This window comes from Dendropsophus ebraccatus, chromosome 2 (genome assembly GCF_027789765.1).
Source record: "Dendropsophus ebraccatus isolate aDenEbr1 chromosome 2, aDenEbr1.pat, whole genome shotgun sequence".
Lineage (NCBI taxonomy): Eukaryota > Metazoa > Chordata > Amphibia > Anura > Hylidae > Dendropsophus > Dendropsophus ebraccatus.
Genome location: NC_091455.1, coordinates 70,750,022 through 70,770,689, shown reverse-complemented (window position 1 = coordinate 70,770,689; position 20,668 = coordinate 70,750,022). Strand labels below are relative to the sequence as shown.

At 46.5% G+C, this 20,668-nt stretch overlaps 1 protein-coding gene across 12 annotated transcripts in view; it reads left to right on the top strand.

The window, feature by feature from the left end:
* Positions 1 to 17,046: 17,046 nt before the first annotated feature.
* The window catches only part of EPB41L3 (erythrocyte membrane protein band 4.1 like 3), a 168,117-nt gene continuing 164,495 nt past the window's right edge, over positions 17,047 to 20,668 (top strand). For 3 of the 12 annotated variants that reach the window (XM_069957746.1, XM_069957744.1, XM_069957745.1), the window contains exon 1: positions 17,171 to 17,280. The gene's annotated coding sequence lies outside the window, so the exon portion shown is untranslated. Of the gene's footprint in view, positions 17,072 to 17,167; positions 17,281 to 20,668 lie in introns of those variants that run through there. The other 9 variants (XM_069957741.1, XM_069957739.1, XM_069957742.1 and 6 more) reach the window with 6 other exon arrangements.

Sequence of the window (20,668 nt, the reverse complement as noted above, 5' to 3'; positions counted from 1 at the left end):
TTTCAATCCATGTCCGTGTCTTTACCGGGGGAGGTATGTAGTGACTCTGAGTGAGATCATCCCCCAGATTTCTCCCTCGGCGATAAGTTATTTGTGGCTTATCTGGAAGGTAGTCACTGATCTCTTTGTCCATCTTAAGAACTGGCCAGTATTTTTCCACAATTGTACGGACATGTGTGGCTGCATTGTCATAGGTACCTATAATTCTCGAGGTGGTATCTTCGTGTACTTTAATGGATTGGGGGGCCAGCAAATGTCTCCTGTCTTGCTGGAGTGCATGGTGATATGCATCCCTAAGTGTTCTGTTCGGATAGCCTCTGTCCTTGAAACGGTTTTGCAATTTTTTGGCTTCCATTTTAAAGGTGTCTAGGGAGGAACAATTCCTGCGTATTCGCAGGTATTGTCCCTTTGGAATGCCCCGTTTAAGGGGGTTCGGGTGATGACTTTCCCACCTCAGCAGGTTGTTCCCTGCTGTTGGTTTGCGATAGGCTTCCGTGGAAATCTGTCCATTTCTTCCCCTCTTTATGAGGATGTCCAGAAAGCATAATTCGTTGGCATGTAGTTCAGAGGTGAACCTGAGTCCCACTTCATTGTCATTCAATGTTCCAACGAATTCCACAAATCGTTGTTGGGGTCCTGACCAGATGATCAGGACATCATCTATATATCTGCCCCAGTATGTAATGTAGTCCAAGTATGGGGCATGTCTCTCATTAAAGACAATAGTGTCCTCCCACCAGCCCAGGAACAGATTGGCATACGTGGGGGCTACAGGGCTCCCCATAGCCGTGCCCCTGAGCTGGTGGTAAATCTTCTGATTAAAGAGGAAAAAATTATGCGTGAGGACAAATTCCAGGGCCTCTAAAACAAATTCATTGTGCTTTCTATGATGGGTACTACGGGATCCCAAATAGTGGTTCACAGCTCGGAGACCACAATCATGTGGGATGGAACTATAGAGGGACTCCACATCGATGCTACATAGAAATGATTCTTCTTCAATGATAATGTCCTCTAGTTTCAGCAGTAAATCCATGGTATCCCGCAGGTAAGAGGGGAGGCTCGTTACAAAAGGTCTCAATACTTTATCCAGATATACACTGAGATTTTGTGTGACGTTGTCAATTCCCGAGACTATCGGGCGACATTTAAGTGGGTTTGTCCCTTTATGGATTTTAGGAAGGCCATAAAATGTGGCTATCTTTGGATCTTTTGGTAAAATAAACGCATATTCCTTCTGATCCAAAAGATGATTTTCGAGCGCACGGTCTATCATGGTTTTGAGTTGTTTCAGAAACAGTGAAGTAGGATCTATAGCCAGGACTCGATAGCCCTCTCTATCTGCTAGGGCTTTATTACACATGTTCTGATAGTCCAAGTGATTTAAGATGACTAGATTACCGCCCTTGTCTGCTGATTTGATAACCAGAGTTGGGTCTTCCTTAAGAGTTTTGATGGCTTGTCGTTCCTTGTAAGTAAGATTATATGTTACGGGAGGTGGGCGTTTAGACAGGTCCTCTAATTCGTTGGTTACCAGTCTGAGAAAGACATCAATGTTATCGTTGTCATTGATTGGTGGCATCTTCTTGGATTTAAGTTGGCAGTCCGTAAATGGTCCTTGTCCTCCTTCCCGAATGTTTTCTTCCAGCAGAGAGGTGAGAGTATCTATGCCTACAAGATCATTTGGGTCAACATCCAGTTCTGCACATCTTCTTCTATCGTGTAGTTTGAAGAACTTTCTCCATTTGAGTTTACGAGTAAATAAATTGAGGTCTTTAACCCAGGAGAATAAGTCAAACCGATTCGTCGGAATAAAGGATAAGCCTTTCTTTAACAGGGATGCTTCCTCACTGGTAAGTTTGTGATTAGACAGGTTGATGATTTGATTATGATCTAGTACAGTGTTATTCGTGGTTATGTGTCCGCAGTATTGTTGATGCCCTGTTGCAAAAAAGATGCTTGTGAAGAGGAGGAATTGGAAGCCGATGTACTTGGTTGTGTTTGTTTCCCTGTCCATTCCTGTGTGTTGTATTGTTGTCCTCTTCTGCCGCCACCTCCTCTTCTTGGGTATTGTCCTCTGGGTGGTGCCCATCCTCCCCTACCTCTATATCTAGTTGAATACGGTGACCTATTGGTATATTTCTGATTTCTTTGTTGTCTAGTTCCTCTTGATCTTTCTGAACTTGACGTATCAGTGTCAGAGGATGAAATATCTGTTTCTGACTCTGGGTAGGTTTGTGTTGTCAAGTGTGTATAGGCCCTTTTTTCTTTGAAATCGTTAAGGTCCCTAATAAACTGTTTGTGCTTACGTTCCTTAATTTGGCTTTTGTATCTCTCCACTTGGTCCTTTAATTCTGTCTCCTTCCTACTAAAGTCAGGGTTCTCCTTAAGTGTAAGAGCTTTGGTTATCGTGTCTTCTAGTTTTTTAGTGGTGTCCGTAAGGGTCAGTCTTTCTTCGTCTAGCAATAATTGCATGAAGCGTACCGATGAATTTGTAGCCTCTTGCTCCCACTTGCCCATTAATCGTGTATTTCTGGATCTTTCTGCCGGGACTATGCCTATCCTGAGACCTTTGGGAACTATTTTGTTACTGATGTAATTCTCCAAAGATTTTGTTTCCCAGAACGACTTAATGTTCTCCTTATAGGAGAAATATAAGTCCTTGAAAATAGAACTCAGTGTAAATGTGTTAATAGGGGTTTGTGTAAGTTCCTGTTCGGAAAAAACTTCCCTGGCTTCTTCCGCCCATCTGTCAGTGTTTAGTCCATCAGCCAAAAAACTTGCCATGCCCTCCCAGGACAAATAAATTATTCAGTCAAGTATGACCAGAAACGGGGCTACCCCGAAAATCAAGAGGACTGTGATTGGTCAGACTATGATCAATATTGTGTTAATAATTGTCCACAGTATTGTAACATTTATTAAATATTGTAGCAAAAAACACTGTGTAACTACACTTCATAAGTGCAAAATTCATTTATTACAAAAGACTAAATCATGTGACAGACACAAGTACAAAGTACGAACATACATAAATATATACAAGTTGATCTATAGTATCCCTGCCTGTGCTAGTTTAGGTGCCCCTGGTATGGGCGTCCCCAGAGTCCAGGTGCAGAGAGACTGTCCCTGCACTATACCAATAAGACATATATAGTTATATGATACATAGGTCCGAAAATAAATTAGATAACAGTGTTTACAGGCAATTGGTCATAGTAGCATGAAAACAATATTTTGATGTGTACTAGCATTTGCAGGCATAGATAACTAAAGTATTGCACTGAGTCGCAAACATGGCTCTTATGGTTTAACTAATATAAATTACGTCAAACCTAAACTGTCATAAGCCGTCATGAGAAATAGACGTCACACTTCTTCCAACGCGTTTCCCCCTGCTGTTACAAGTTAGGCGGGTTCATCAGGGAAATGTGTGGGTCACGTGTAAAGGTATCAGTATAACTGTGGATAAATGGTCAAAGAGTCAGTGCCAGTATAGGGTAATAGATGCCCAGTGCCTAAAATATATATGATGAGTGCCCAGTAGCATAGACATAGTTAAGGTGTGGGGTACCTTGATTTGATCGTCAGAGTAGATGTCCTGACAGTAGAGATATAGTGTATTTCGGATGGTACCTGATAGAGAAATATAAGTTGTTAGGTATCCTATAAGTGATGGTGATGGGACTGCTCTTGAGGTATATAGGCAATTACCTAGTCTGTTGAGCCTAGGAGACAGCGAGGATGCAGGGTATTCCAGACACTTGTGTAGACACTTGTGTGGTCAGGTGTATTCAAGATAATATCTAGAAGGATATACCTTATGAGAAAGGTGTATGTAAAAACACTCAATGTAGGTCAAAATGGCCAATGTGGTCCGGGACTTACATATTGGCAACCAGGGTTTCTGGGATGCCGTGACGTAGTTAAGAGTTAATTCATTAGGATAACCATAAAATGATGTTGATATGTAGGGATAATTGTCCGAGTGTCTGTATGCTGTGGGTAAGGCACACAATAATAATAAATAACCAGCCTTTAACGTTGGGAAGGTTAAACCTATCAAGAGGGGCAACTTACATGGCGGCGTCTGCGGATAGCAAAAAGGTACTATGCGATGCAGCTATACCCAGATATAGTTTTATGCTGTAAATAAAGCATAAAAGAAAAAAGAATCATAGGTCACCAACCTTCTGGAGTGCGGTGGTCAATTGTGTCAGTTGTATCTAAGTATAAAACTTACGTCTCGGCGTCCCTGGTGTCTGGTTTGTCCTGTTAGTGCATATCCAAGATGCGGTAGCACGTGTCTAGAGCGTTACGTGGCCCTGTATAAAAACGTCAGTGGGACGGACTTGTGGGTGGGAGGCACGTCCTGGAGGCCAATAGATGGAGAGGTAGGCGTGTACCAGGTAGTTACTATGAGTGGAGGAATCGGCGTGACAGCTCAGTCATTATCATAATGTGTGCGCGTCATATGACGTCATCACGCCGCGCGCGCGTACTCCCGGTTGCTAGGTGATTCGTGGGCGTCCTCCTAGATTGCTGAGATGTGTGCGCGTCATATGATGTCATCACGCCGCGCGCGCGTACTACCGGTTGCTAGGTGATTCGTGGGCGTCCTCCTAGATTGCTGAGATGTTGTGCTATTCGGATCACGTGAGCATGACTCCCGGTCATGTGACGCTGTCAAGGCCAGATGGTGAATTGCATTCCGTGGGTTGTAATGAGGATTGTTATGTACCTAGATCCTCCGTAATGTGATACCCCGTTGTCCCGTGTACCTCAGGGATGGAGAGAGAGGAAAATTCGGAGAAAAGATTACTACCTAAATAGCTTCCTATATAAAGGTATAGAGATAAAGTACATGGTGTAAGATGGATGTACCTAACACAAAAATAAAAATAAAAATAAAGTACAAAATATATAAAGGATCTACCTAACACGGTATGGCGATAGAGTGAAAAAGTCTTATGGTAGATGAACCTAACTTGGTCTGGACTACTATATGGTACTGGGCTAAAATAACTTGGTCTATACAGAAAGGTCCGATACAGGAAGATAGAGTGATAGTGCCCATAATATATATAAATACGGGCCTGATATGTAGCTTGGAGGGCAGGTGGAAGATGAAAAATATATCTTAAGTTGGGCTGGGCCTAATATGGCCAGGTTTAAGTGACAAAGTGACAAAGTCGCGCAGGGTTGGTAAGGTAAGAGTAAGTTAAAGTGGGGGTTTGTCCAAATAGATGGTTTTTGTAGTGGGTTATTGTGGGGGCTTAGTAGGGGATAAATTAGATGAAGCTTGTAAAGGAGAGTTGGTCATTGAGGCCATTGGGCTCAAGGGTTTTGAGATGGAATATCCACCTTGCTTCTTTTTGTAGCAAGATGGTGTCTATGTCCCCTTTCCTGGCATTCATTTTAACCACTTCCAGTACTTGAAATTTGATCAGATACGGATCCGTGTCATGTTTTGCCCGCATGTGAATAGCCAGAGGTTTCGACCGGCCAGGACCCCAACAACGATTTGTGGAATTCGTTGGAACATTGAATGACAATGAAGTGGGACTCAGGTTCACCTCTGAACTACATGCCAACGAATTATGCTTTCTGGACATCCTCATAAAGAGGGGAAGAAATGGACAGATTTCCACGGAAGCCTATCGCAAACCAACAGCAGGGAACAACCTGCTGAGGTGGGAAAGTCATCTCTGGAAAGATCATCCCAGCCGGTACTGCAGTACCGGCTGGATGATCTTTCCTGCCGCAGAGTTCTGATGTGTGCGCATCCGTGCTCGCCTGCATCAGAACTCTCCACTGCACTCTATGGAGCATGCGGCTGCAGTCGCTTGCTCAATAGTGTGCACTGACATGGTTTTCTACAGCTGCTATTCACTGAATAGCGGCCGCAGAAAACTTACATGTCAGTTCTTTGCGCCGCCGCAAGGGATCCCGGCCGAAGTGTATACTATGTGTATACGCTCTGGCCAGGATCCCATAGACGGCTATGTAATGTATATCTCCATAATAATCACGGCCATTGTACAAGGGGGTGTGGTTTTACGAAAATATACGTTGTGTGAATATACTGTAGCCTCACAATTTATAAAGCAAGCATATTGTTCTGTCCAAAGGTTTTAGGTAGGTGTGGGAAAATGCTGCAAAGTAAAAATACTTTAAAAATTAGAAGTGTTAATAGTCTATAATATATATACTGTATATATATATATATATATATATATATATATATATATATATATATATAGTCTTTACTCTTACTTATTAGTGCACAAAACACCTAAAAGTGCAGGACGATCACCGGACGTTTTTCACGCTTGACAAAGGAGGTGTTTCCCCCTGAAACGTTGCGTGATAACACAGCACAAGGCAAATCCTCTCATCAACTGTGTAAACTGTGGCTATAGGACATCGGCTCTCGAGTCTTTAAGGGGAAACGCCATGACAGAGTCCAGTACACTTTTGGGTGTAAAGATGTTCTATCGAGTTATTGTTGGATAAGAATCTGAGAATATTTGGCAAGCATTTGGGAAAGAAAGCGTGTGACCTTGTCTTTTTACTGCCGATAAGGAAATATGTAGGGAACAGTGAACTCTAAAGGAAACTACACCTAAAGTGTATATATGTGGTGGTTCTTTTGATTATATGACTTAAAATAGTTTATTTTTATCAATTATAAATTGCAAAGTGAATGAACAGAGGAGAATGTAAATCAAATCAGTATTTGGTGTGACCGCACTTTGCCTTCATAACAGCATTAATTCTTCTACGTAACTTGCGCAGTTTTTGATGGAACTCGTCAGAGAGGTTGTTTCAAGATTCTTACAGAACTAACCACAGATTTGTGGATATAGACTTGCCGAAATCTTTCAGTTTTTTTTCATGTAATCCCAGACAATTCCAGAGTCAATGATGATCATCAGGGCTCTGTGAGGGACATATCATTACTTCCAGGGCTCCCTGTTCTGTTACCCTAAAAATGGTTCTTAGTGACATTGGCTGCAAAGTTTTATCCTTCAAATCAAACAACTTCAAATATACAGCCAATCAGATGCTCCCCTGATGGTTGGTGTCATGCTTTGTAGCATTTTTCTCCACCCATCTACAACTTTTGCACAGTACTATAGGTTTGCATAGTATAAACTGTAACGGTAACACATACAGTTGGCATACAAATACACCATAAGGGGGTGACCCTTGTACTTACAGATTTCTGCTTCTGTATCCTGTAATCCTGCAGTGTTTTGTACTTCTAAAATAAATAACGCCAATTTTAATGTGATGTAAAACACATATATCAAATCCTTACTTGGTGACATTTTAGGTAAATTACTGTACAAATGCTGTATAATTTTATTTGCTTTATCCTCGATCAAGAGTTATTATCAGCGCTGGTTGCAGGAGCACATATTTCTATTACATTGCAGAGACCTTATCAGCATTTTGCACAAACCTCTTTATCATATGCCTAAAACCCATTACACAAAAAATGTTCCATTTGCATCATTAAAGACCATTTCCTCCAAAAAACGAAATTACCTGTGTAGTTTATATTCAGCCATTTTGAGATTATCAGTAGTGCAGGTTCCTATGTCATTGAGAGTTATTAGAAATGTTGGTGATGACCCCTTTGGGAACTGGAAAGGCTGCTGTCAACCTGGATGGGTATAGGATCAAATAAATAAGGACAATTTCAGGACAAAATATGACTTCATGTGGGCATTGTGTGTGCTGCTGTATGATGCCACTGTATTACAGAGGTATTAGAGGAGTCTACCCTATTAATACAAGATGGAATATGAAATCATGGATATAGAGGTACACAATGGGCCCATATATTTTGGTAGCTGCTGTATTATGGCTACATACAATTTAGAGCTCTTATAAAACCACAATATGCCCATGCCCATGAGTCCTAAGATAATTTGCCATAATATGTTACTAGGAAACATGAATATGCATATGTTTCTCTACTGTTGCTCTACTAGGCATTGCTCCCACCTAGCCAGAATCCTGCTCCAGGAGGGGCAACACCCCAAAACAGCTGTATGTGGATGGATACCTGGTCTTGGTTTTTCCCTTGTCATTACATTGACTTATAGGGCCACTTAATATAGTGGTTTTGGTGGTTTCCTTACAGGAGCCACCCCTTGGCTGGGTCCTTCCTGGAGGGATATCTAGTCCTGTGTTTCGAGACTCTTCAATGAGGCTCCACTGGCTCTTCTTTTGCATATTCATGTTACTAGGAAGAAACTTGTAAAATTGTAGTTGAATACCTTTTTTCTTCCATATAGTATCACATCACTTTTTCATTTAGTTCACAATCCATGCCACACCTTTGAGCATGAGCTTAGTAACTTCAAATAAGTTTGGCCATATCTCCCAGCTGGATAGTGGTCCCAACTTCCTTGAAGCCGAGCCTAGATGACACTGTCCACAGATGAAATGAAGCAAGTAAATATCGAATGTCCAGCATCTAAGCTTGTGGATGGTGTGGAGAACCACACATTGAGTAAGAGGGGGGGGGGGATTTAAGCCTCATCATTGTATATTGAAAGACAATGCTTTGTAATGTACTTTGAGGTAAACTGATACCTTGTAAAAACACTCAGTTGTGTTTATAGGAACTGGTTTCATGTGTTGAAAGTAAACTAAAATCTTTCCAGGCTGTCACCATAGACCTGCTCAGCCACTCACTGTCCGGAGTGATGACCTGCCTCAGTCATTGATTGGCTTCCAGGAAAACCTCTGTAATGAAGCTAATATTGGGAGTAATAGTTCTACCAGTTATGGGGTGGTATAGAATAATGTCCTGTTTATCATTGACATACCGTGCTAGATATCCAAATTTGTTATGTTAATCTCAGTGCTATAAGATCATCATGTGGAGAAGGCAGACGCCCCCCTTCCTCCTATTAATCCTTTTTGTCTGTAAAAATCATCATGTGTTTATGTCTTTACTCTCACAGGACAGTTCTTTCCAGTGGTTATGATGAAAGGTTTCGGATAAAACTAACACAATAGTGCAGGAAGAGTAAGGTCAGCAACGTTCAGTCAGTGCACACAAAGTGAGCAGGAAAAGATAAGCTAAATACAAGACTTACGACAAATTCAGATCTCTAATATGTAATGTTTAGTGGTTTCTGGAATAAAATATTTGCCATTTAGGGGTCTTTGATATTTGATGAAAATTTTAACATGGTATAGTGACATCAAATATTTGATCGGTTGGAGGCTGAAGCATCACTGGGTGGGAGAAAGGGATTAGCCATCTTGTCCAATCAGCTGCAGGCCCCTCTGTGATGTCAGCACCCCACTTGCTCTCACCTTCTATATAAAATGGTTTGTTTATGGAGGTGGCCAGTCGGCTGTGTGTAGAGCAGAGTGCAGGATCGCAGCAGGCAGTTACAGCAGAGCAGTGGTCGCATTCCACTCCTGTCCTGAGGAAAAAAACGATATTACGCTGCTGATCCACCAAGGTCCACTGCTGTCCATGGCAGAAATTGGATGATTGACTCGCTGATTGACATTTTATTTTAAATTGTGATTTTCCAATTTTAGGCACTTTTACAACAACAAGCTTTAACAAATTCGCCCTTCTGTAATAGTCCCAGTATTATAGCTACTTTAGTTTGGCTGTTCTAATGAAATTCATTAAGATATGATTCGCAGATCTTAACCTGTTTTACCCAAAATTTGCGAAGCTCACAAAACAAATTTCCAGCTTCAATCCCGCATCAATCAAAATATCTGAGATATCTCTGTAACATACTCATTGATGTGATAAAGCATTCTGCAGCTTTACCTACCATATAAGATGATTATCTGCTGTTGTCTCTATCTTCCCGAAAACTTAGTTTTATTCCTCCTGTTCTGTATGCAAATCAGCACTAACTAGTCATGTGGGCGGCGTCTCTCCCTAAAGTAGTCATGGCTCCTGGTCTGTAGTCACTCCCCCCCTGTGATGTAATTCAGGATTACATTGCAGAGGAGAGTGACTAGAGCCCGGGAGCTGTGACTAATTCAGGAAAAGACGTCGCCCACATGACTAGTAGGCACTGATTTGCATACATAGTGGGAAGGAGTAAAACTCAGAGTTTTCAGAGAGACAATGGCAATCAATGGGTTTATATAGTAGGGAACACTGCAGAATGCTTTATAAGGTCATTATTTTACCTCAGGGCACTAAATCATAGTGATTGGTTCCCTTTAGTGCCTCAACTAAAGACAGTGTATGATAGTGCTTTTTACCATAGAGTCCATAGGTGCAATCCAGTACTCCGGCATTACAAATAATATGCAAATTAGGCTATAAAGTTTACAGACTGCAAAAGCCCGGCACGGTTTGGCCCCTTCACTCTAAACGGAAGGCCCTATTCCACGGAACGATTATCGTCCGTATTCAGCCGCTACGGACGATAATCGTCCCGTGGAATAGAGTGCAACGATCAGCCGGCATCGTTCATGTTGGCTGATCGTTGCAGTCGCTTGTTTTTCAACATGTCGAAAAACAAGCGATCTGCTGCTGTCGCTCCGTTGAATAGGAGCGTCGGCAGCAGACGCTGCTATATCCTATGGGCTGCCCGGACGATCAGTGATCACCCGGGCAGCCCCCCCGCAGCTCCCCGCCGCCCCCTTCCACACTCACCCGCTCGCTGCAGCCGCGTTGAATAGCGGCAGCAGCGAGCGGGGAACGAGGAGCAAACGAGCGCTGAGAGCGCTCGTTTGCTCCTCTTAACGACCCGTGTAATAGGCCCTTAATAATGCCCTCAGTATATGTCCACAGACATAAGACTGACAGGCGGAAACCTGCACTTTTTAAGCCTGGCAATGTTCTCTGACCTGCTGTTCCCATGGCGGCCTCAAACTTTGATCTTCGCTTTCACTGCAGGTCTTCACTAGCCAGGAGAACTCGCTCTATGCATGTGCTCTCCTTGCAACAAAACTGCACATTGTGAACACAGCCTGTGGGTTTCAAAGATGGCCACATGTGTAAAACCATACAGTAATGTGAATAGCTGCCTGACATGAGTTCTGTATCCAGGACAAACCAATAGAGCAAAAAGCTAGGACTGTGTGAACAAGGCTCTACACCACCTCAGCAGTCTGGGTAATAGACATAAATGCCATCCTCTATCCTGCACTGCTGCTAAACAGATATAATGTACATTACAGAGGTTACAGGGTTAGTACTGTCTGGGCTATATTCCCCTATCCCTGTCTAATAACTAAATAAATGTCCATTACACATCATCATTGTATTGGCATTCCATTTATGAAGCTATCCGGCTGTGAAATATCTCATTCATCTCTATTGTACAAAGTTCTGGCTGACATTTCTCTGGGACTGCTAAGGTAATCTGACTAAGGTCACTCACAATTACCAGAAAAAGAAGAAAACCTTCATAGAGAAAATGATATTGGTAATAGAAAGATAATGGCTTGTGAAAGAAGGGGGAAATGTTGATCATTAGATCTGATGTGACGGGCAGGTTTTATTTCTATGTCAGACTTTCCGGCTACATTTACAATGTGTGACCTCATCACTGCAATTGTATTAACTTTATGGCAGTGTAAAAAATAAAGCGCTAAAGAGGGTAAGTAATGTATCTGTGCAAGACAATGACTAGACAACTTATTCTGCAGATATTTGATCTGTGAATCTATTATAGTAGATGTATACCCTTTATGGGTTTGCCCACAACTTGCATATTACTGTGGACAATTTGTACCTCACACAAGAGGCGGGTGTGACAAGTGCTGTTATCTATGATACACATTGATGGACATCATACACGTATGTGTAAAGGGAAGGAGTCACTACTAATCTATAGCGTTGGATATTGACATAACTATTAAAAGAGAAGCCTTTGCAGTAGTCTGGGAGCTTACATCACTGTCTTCCATGGCAGAGAGCATTAGTATCCCTGACATGTTTGCATTGCACAGCACATTTGCATTCACTGTAATGCTTGTGCTTGTGAATGAACAGTAATGGAGAGGGGAGGTGGGTGGTGAATAGTGTGCACAGTACCACTATATACATCACCTCCTTGCTGTCGGTTGCTAAGCAGCTATTGCTGGAATTTTAGGATGATGGGAATGTTCCCACGGTATACTGACGCTTTCCACAATGCAGTTTCCTTATATATAACATATAGGCTTATGTTACTAAGCCATTTTTAGTTATTGCACTTTGCTTGTACAAGTATCGGTGAATCTTTTCACAACTGTATCATGTTTTTTTTTTTCAACAGAGCAAAAGAAAACATTGAATTCCATGTTTATTTTCCACCATAGGAGCAGGAAACATTTAAAGGGGGTATTCTCATTATCAGAAGTGATTCTGTATCCACTATGATTAGCAGATCGGGCGGGATCTGACTACTGTGACCCCCAACCCCCATTCATTTTTGGTATGGTAGGAGGTTCCAGTGATCAGCGATCTGCGCACTAACCTTTTTATAATGTGACTATCCCTTTAGGCTATGTTCACACAACGTATCAGACCGGCCGTTCCGTGACCGGATTATCGCGGCCGGTACTTAAGTACCGGCCGGATGATCCGTACAGCCGCAGAGCTCTGATGCGGGCGCATCAGCACGCGCCTGCATCAGAGCTTCCCATAGCACACAGTGAAGCGAGCGGCCAGAGCCGCTGACAGGTCTTTCTGCGGCCGGAATTCACTGAATTCCGGCCGCAGAAAACTGACATGTCAGTTATTTGCGGCCCCGTATGGGATCCCGGACGGAGCATATACGATGTGTATACACTCCGGCCGGGATCCCATATCAGATAAGGTTATGTTGCGCTCCGCAAAAAGTACGGCCGTTGTTGCCGATGGCAACAACGGCCGTACTTTTACGTAGTGTGAAAATAGCCTCAAGCTGTAACAGATCTATGAGGATAGCCCCATTATTGACCTCTTTTGCGTATGTCTGGGATTGTTTTGGACTGGATAGTACTGCTTCCTGTGCTAGTCTCCCTATGAGTATGAAAGAATCAGTGCTGGGGGCTCAGGATGCAGGAACACAGTCCTATAATGTGGTGAGTTTCTATTTTTCTTCTTACCCTAGAAAGGTATTGAGAAATGTGAGCAGAGTCCTGGTAACCTGCAGAACAGGCCAGACGGGCACAGGGCACAGCTCCCTATGATAGGGCACAGGGCACAGCTCCCTATGAGAGGCACAGGGCACAGCTCCCTATGAGAGGCACAACTACCTATGACAGGCACAGCTCCCTATGATAGGCACAGGGCACAGCTCCCTATGACAGGCACAGGGCACAGCTCCCTATGAGAGGCACAGGGTACAGCTCCCTATGAGAGGCACAGGGCACAGCTCCCTATGAGAGGCACAACTACCTATGAGAGGCACAGCTCCCTATGATAGGCACAGGGCACAGCTCCCTATGACAGGCACAGGGCACAGCTCCCTATGACTGGCACAGCTCCTTATGACTGGCACAGGGCACAGCTACCTATGACAGGCACAGGGTACAGCTCCCTATGACAGGCACAGCTCCCTATGACAGGTTCAAGGCACATCTCCCTATGACTGGCACAGGGCACAGCTCCCTATGACAGGCACAGGGCACAGCTACCTATGACAGGCACAGGGCACAGCTCCCTATGACAGGCACAACTCCCTATGAGAGGCACAGGGCACAGCTCCCTATGACAGGCACAACTCCCTATGAGAGGCACAGGGCACAGCTCCCTATGACAGGCACAGGGCACAGCTCCCTATGACAGGCACAGGGCACAGCTCCCAATGACAGGCACAGGGCACAGCTCCCAATGACAGGCACAGGGTACAGCTCCCTATGAGAGGCACAGGGCACAGCTCCCTATGACAGGCACAGGGCACAGCTCCCTATGAGAGGCACAGGGCACAGCTCCCTATGACAGGCACAGGGCACAGCTCCCTATGAGAGGCACAGGGCACAGCTCCCTATGACAGGCACAGGGCACAGCTCTCTATGACAGGCACAGCTCCCTATGAGAGGCACAGGGCACAGCTCCCTATGAGAGGCACAGGGTACAGCTCCCTATGAGAGGCACAGGGCACAGCTCCCTATGAGAGGCACAGGGCACAGCTCCCAATGACAGGCACAGGGCACAGCTCCCTATGACAGGCACAGGGCACAGCTCCCTATGACAGGCACAGGGCACAGCTCCCTATGAGAGGCACAGGGCACAGCTCCCTATGACAGGCACAGGGCACAGCTCTCTATGACAGGCACAGCTCCCTATGAGAGGCACAGGGCACAGCTCCCTATGAGAGGCACAGGGCACAGCTCCCTATGACAGGCACAGGGTACAGCTCCCTATGAGAGGCACAGGGTACAGCTCCCTATGAGAGGCACAGGGCACAGCTCCCTATGACAGGCACAGGGCACAGCTCCCTATGACAGGCACAGGGCACAGCTCCCTATGAGAGGCACAGGGCACAGCTCCCTATGACAGGCACAGGGCACAGCTCCCTATGACAGGCACAGGGCACAGCTCCCTATGAGAGGCACAGGGCACAGCTCCCTATGAGAGGCACAGGGCAGAGCTCCCTATGACAGGCACAGCTCCCTATGACAGGCACAGGGCACAGCTCCCTATGAGAGGCACAGGGCACAGCTCTCTATGACAGGCACAGCTCCCTATGAGAGGCACAGGGCACAGCTCCCTATGACAGGCACAGGGTACAGCTCCCTATGAGAGGCACAGGGTACAGCTCCCTATGAGAGGCACAGGGCACAGCTCCCTATGACAGGCACAGGGCACAGCTCCCTATGACAGGCACAGGGCACAGCTCCCTATGAGAGGCACAGGGCACAGCTCTCTATGACAGGCACAGCTCCCTATGAGAGGCACAGGGCACAGCTCCCTATGAGAGGCACAGGGCACAGCTCCCTATGAGAGGCACAGGGTACAGCTCCCTATGACAGGCACAGGGTACAGCTCCCTATGACAGGCACAGCTCCCTATGACAGGCACAGGGCACAGCTCCCTATGAGAGGCACAGGGCACAGCTCTCTATGACAGGCACAGCTCCCTATGAGAGGCACAGGGCACAGCTCCCTATGAGAGGCACAGGGCACAGCTCCCTATGAGAGGCACAGGGTACAGCTCCCTATGAGAGGCACAGGGCACAGCTCCCTATGACAGGCACAGGGCACAGCTCCCTATGAGAGGCAGAGGGCACAGCTCCCTATGAGAGGCACAGGGTACAGCTCCCTATGAGAGGCACAGGGCACAGCTCCCTATGACAGGCACAGCTCCCTATGACAGGCACAGGGCACAGCTCCCTATGAGAGGCACAGGGCACAGCTCTCTATGACAGGCACAGCTCCCTATGAGAGGCACAGGGCACAGCTCCCTATGAGAGGCACAGCTCCCTATGACAGGCACAGGGCACAGCTCCCTATGAGAGGCACAGGGCACAGCTCTCTATGACAGGCACAGCTCCCTATGAGAGGCACAGGGCACAGCTCCCTATGAGAGGCACAGGGCACAGCTCCCTATGAGAGGCACAGGGTACAGCTCCCTATGAGAGGCACAGGGCACAGCTCCCTATGACAGGCACAGGGCACAGCTCCCTATGACAGGCACAGGGCACAGCTCCCTATGAGAGGCACAGGGCACAGCTCTCTATGACAGGCACAGCTCCCTATGAGAGGCACAGGGCACAGCTCCCTATGAGAGGCACAGGGCACAGCTCCCTATGAGAGGCACAGGGTACAGCTCCCTATGACAGGCACAGGGTACAGCTCCCTATGACAGGCACAGCTCCCTATGACAGGCACAGGGCACAGCTCCCTATGAGAGGCACAGGGCACAGCTCTCTATGACAGGCACAGCTCCCTATGAGAGGCACAGGGCACAGCTCCCTATGAGAGGCACAGGGCACAGCTCCCTATGAGAGGCACAGGGCACAGCTCCCTATGAGAGGCACAGGGCACAGCTCCCTATGAGACGCACAGGGCACAGCTCCCTATGAGAGGCACAGGGTACAGCTCCCTATGAGAGGCACAGGGCACAGCTCCCTATGACAGGCACAGGGCACAGCTCCCTATGAGAGGCACAGGGCACAGCTCCCTATGACAGGCACAGGGCACAGCTCCCTATGAGAGGCACAGCTCCCTATGAGAGGCACAGGGTACAGCTCCCTATGAGAGGCACAGAGCACAGCTCCCTATGACAGGCACAGGGCACAGCTCCCTATGAGAGGCACAGGGTACAGCTCCCTATGAGAGGCACAGGGCACAGCTCCCTATGATAGGCACAGGGCACAGCTCCCTATGAGAGGCACAGGGCACAGCTCCCTATGAGAGGCACAGGGCACAGCTCCCTATGACAGGCACAGGGTACAGCTCCCTATGAGAGGCACAGCTCCCTATGACAGGCACAGCTCCCTATGACAGGCACAGGGCACAGCTCCCTATGGCAGGCACAGGGCACAGCTCCCTATGACAGGCACAGGGCACAGCTCCCTATGAGAGGCACAGGGCACAGCTCCCTATGACAGGCACAGGGCACAGCTCCCTATGACAGGCACAGGGCACAGCTCCCTATGAGAGGCACAGGGCACAGCTCCCTATGAGAGGCACAGGGCACAGCTCCCTATGACAGGCACAGGGCACAGCTCCCTATTGAGGGGACCTGTCAGTGCCCATTCATCTCACCATGAGAATCAGGTTGTACAATAAGGAAGCATTTCTGCCTCGCTGCCCCCATCATGCCCCGGGTCAGCTCCTTGTTGCCATGCTGCTGTGGTCGCCATGGGCATGCAGCTCAGCCTCCTCCTCACTGCAGCCAGATGCTGTGTAGCAGGAGGAGGCGGAGTTGCCGGGAGCAGGACAGGGATGCATAGGATGCTGTGTAGAGCAGTACAGGGTGAGGGCATTGCTGGGCAGACCCCCCTCCAGCCCGCCATAACTGCCCCTCTCTGAGGAGAGTCACCGGCGGCTTCTTTGTCCCCCGCCGGTCAGGGCCCCTGCTGCCCCATAGCTGAGCGCCCGTCATCTGCAGGGACAGCTCGTCTCCTGGCTCCTTGTCATTGCGGTAATTGGTGGGCTTCCCGTCAGGTGGGCGGGGCCGGCTGCGCTGTGCGGGCTCCCATTGGCTGCGGCGAGCAGTAGAGGGGGCGCGCGGTGTGCGGAGGGGACCCGCCGCTGCTGCAGCTGCTGCTGTGCTGTGTGCTGGGCCGGGCAGCGGACGCGTGGCTGCTCTCTGCGCTCACCCCATTCCAGAGAGAGACCCCGGGATAAGAGGTATGTGCTGTGCCCTCTCCTCCTGTGCTGTGCCCGCTCCTCCTGTGCTGTGCCCGCTCCTCCTGTGCTGTGCCCTCTCCTCCTGTGCCATGCCGCTGCCCGGGCTGCTGCGGGGACACTGGCCGTGGAGTGGGCTCTTCCTGAGGCACCATGTTTGACTTTGTGCAGGGTAATGTGAGGTGAGGGGCCGCTGGATAACGGCACAGGCGGGGGAGCACGATGCGCCTAACATCTGCTGCTCTCACTTTACAGCAGTGATGTTATCGGGTTACCTCCCGGCTGCAGAGAAATCACATCAGGCAGAGAGCGGAGGCTGCTGTGCGCAGTGCTGTGGGGGGCCGTGTGGGGGGCACTCACCTGCCCTGCCGGGGGAGGGGCCCTGCTGCTGCTGCTGCTGCACCCCCATATGGATGGAGTCCTGCTGGTCACTGAGCCCCATCCAGCTGCTGCTCGTCCCCAGCACTGGCAGCCCGGGCAGCCTTCTGCAATGCGGTGGGTGTGGTGATATAGTAACGTGGAGCTGTGGACCTCTGCAGTGCCAGGCTGCCTCACTAGGAAGCCCCTCGCAGTGTCTGGCGGCGCCCCTCCTCGCAGGGAGTGCGGGACATATGGCTTTCATTATGCACAGCTGGACGAGGAGCAATGGAGGAGGCTGCAGTGTGAGCTGTGTCCTGTGTGCGGATCAGCAACTTCCCCCAGCACTGCTAGAGAGGAGGGTCTATATACTGTGTGTGTGTGTGTGTGTGTGTGTGTATATATATATATATATATATATATATATATATATATATGTGTGTGTATAGAGATTTGACCATTGTTCCAGTCTGTATATTCATGGATGGTGACTCCCATTGTTCTGGGCTCCATCATACTCTTGATGATCTTATTCTAGAGTTGGTCCTTCCATCTCATTGTAGTGGATAGATGATGCTGTGGTACTTTTAGTTCACCCAGCAGCCTATAGGGTTCGGTTTGCTCCCTGGTGTTACCCTATGGCATGATATGGCATAATGCTCTATTGGCCTGTACAGATCCTTGGAGCATACCCTCATTTGTGTTGACCTTTGCAGCCCCTCCCCGGCTCCTCTGCTCTCCTGAGAACACTAGACCCCCTTTAACTCCTTCAGCACTGCCTGGCTATATAGGAACCATTGGCTTGAATGTAAACCACATACTTTACTGTGAGCCGCTTTTAGAAAGGTCTTAATGTATCTTGCTCATTGTAGCTTTGCTATTATTAGATTATTCCCTTACAATGCTAACACGGTCCTTATAACAAAGTAAATATACTAATGCAAATATGTATCCTATGTATACTAATGCTTACTGTCTATCTATTATGTATATCTATCTACTATGTATACTAATGCCTTCTATCTACAGTACCTCTCTGTCTCCTGTATTAGTGTATCATCTTAGTACTTATACATGACTTTTTTCTAGTTATACATTATAGAATCATGTAATTTGTATTGTTTACGCCTGCCTGTATTGAGATTTTTTAAGATCATGTCACTTCTCTGAAACTTTAGCACATCTCAGCAGACATTATTATTATGGCTGCAGGTTGGGATGGTCCAATTGCCACACCCTGTGTACAGTGTCCCAAGGTTTTATGGGTTCCTTTTATTGAGTCTTAATTTTCTTACATGTTAATTATGTAACACACAAGGTATAAGCATTATATTATCAAGTGACTCGGCACAATGTATGCCGACAGGGTGCGTTGCTATTGTACTGGTAGTAGTGCGGGCTATGCTTGACCGTGTAGTGTGACATCATTACAGCACTGGGAGTAAAGGGTGGGGCACCTAGTGACTGTCTGGATCTTCTGTATGATTTCACATCTCTAATTGAGTGACTATGACTGGTCCCATAGCGGGCAGTGCAGGGAAGGGTTTTATACAGAAGATGGCATCTTTTCTGCATGAGTGAATAAACTGCTGGAATTGCAGTCAGTGTGTCTCCAAAGTCATATGCTATTCTGACGTATTTGGAAATGATTTATTTATTCTTTTGCCAGCATTTTATACATTGTATGTGACACGATAATATTTAGAATAGTTTTCATTTCCAAATTATTTGTCTCATTGCAATATTAAACACGGAACAGGAAACACCAACCGTTCCACCTACAAGCACATAGTCACCTGTGTACAGAAGTCCTTGATTTGCTCTTGGGAGAAGTTACTAAATCCATCCCTTACACCAATGCTGCAGCATGAATAGGTTGATATACCATTAAGTGATCTGTGAAAGCCCCAGTATCATCCGTAATGGCGGCTTTTGAGAAACCGCAATAAATAAAAAAAAATTAATAAACTCTTATATTAAACTAGAATTTTTCATCCATGATATTTTATTGCTTTACCCCTAGCTAAAAAACAAACGAAAAAAGCTATGTCTTAATATACCCTTATTTCTTCTTCCTCCAGTATCCCGTAAGTCTGTATTTAGTCTTTTATCATCTTCCTCTATATTTATTGAAGCATTTGATATTGTGTTATTGTGCACATACACTGGTCTTGTAGCTACTGTTACTAGTTTGTGATCCTATTGTGTAGTTCATTTGGCACTGTGTACATAACAGATAACAATATATATATATATATATATATATATATATATATATATATATATATATATATATATATGGTTGATTAATGTACAATAAGAGACCTTTTACCAGCAAGTTAATTAACAGTAGACTTTAGATGGGTCAGATGTGTGTCACCCTTTATGCAGTATGAGTAAGCAGAACGTCGCCTGTAATAGTTTTATCTCTTGTATATATGGCAGATTGTTGATGGCCACCAGTCACAGATCGTTGATAGCCTCGGGCACCATCCAATGTTTTGACAGATTTTCAGACAGAACAAAGTGTAACATTCAGCGCTATTGACCTATAAAAAAAAAATCAATGAAGAAATGGCCCCTGTCTAAAGCCCCTATTCCACGGGTCGTTTAAAGGAGCAATATCGTTCGTATTCGGCCGATATCGGCTGCTACGAACGATATTCGGCCCGTGGAATAGAGTGCAACGATCAGCCGACATCGTTCATGTCGGCTGATCGTTGCAGTCGCTTGTTTTTCAACATGTTTAAAAACAAGCGACTGATATAGCAGCGATCTTATGCCGTCGCTCCGTTGAATAGGAGCGTCGGCAGCAGATGCTGCTATATCCTATGGGCTGCCCGGACGATCAGCGATCCTCCGAGCAGCCCCTCCCGCACTCACCCGCTCGCTGCAGCCGCGTTGAATAGCGCCGGCAGCGAGCGGGGAACGAGGAGCAAACGAGCGCTAATAGCGCTCGTTTGCTCCTCCAAACGACTCGTGGAATAGGGGCATAAGGATAAAACAAGGGGACAGATGCATGCGGGGAATGTTC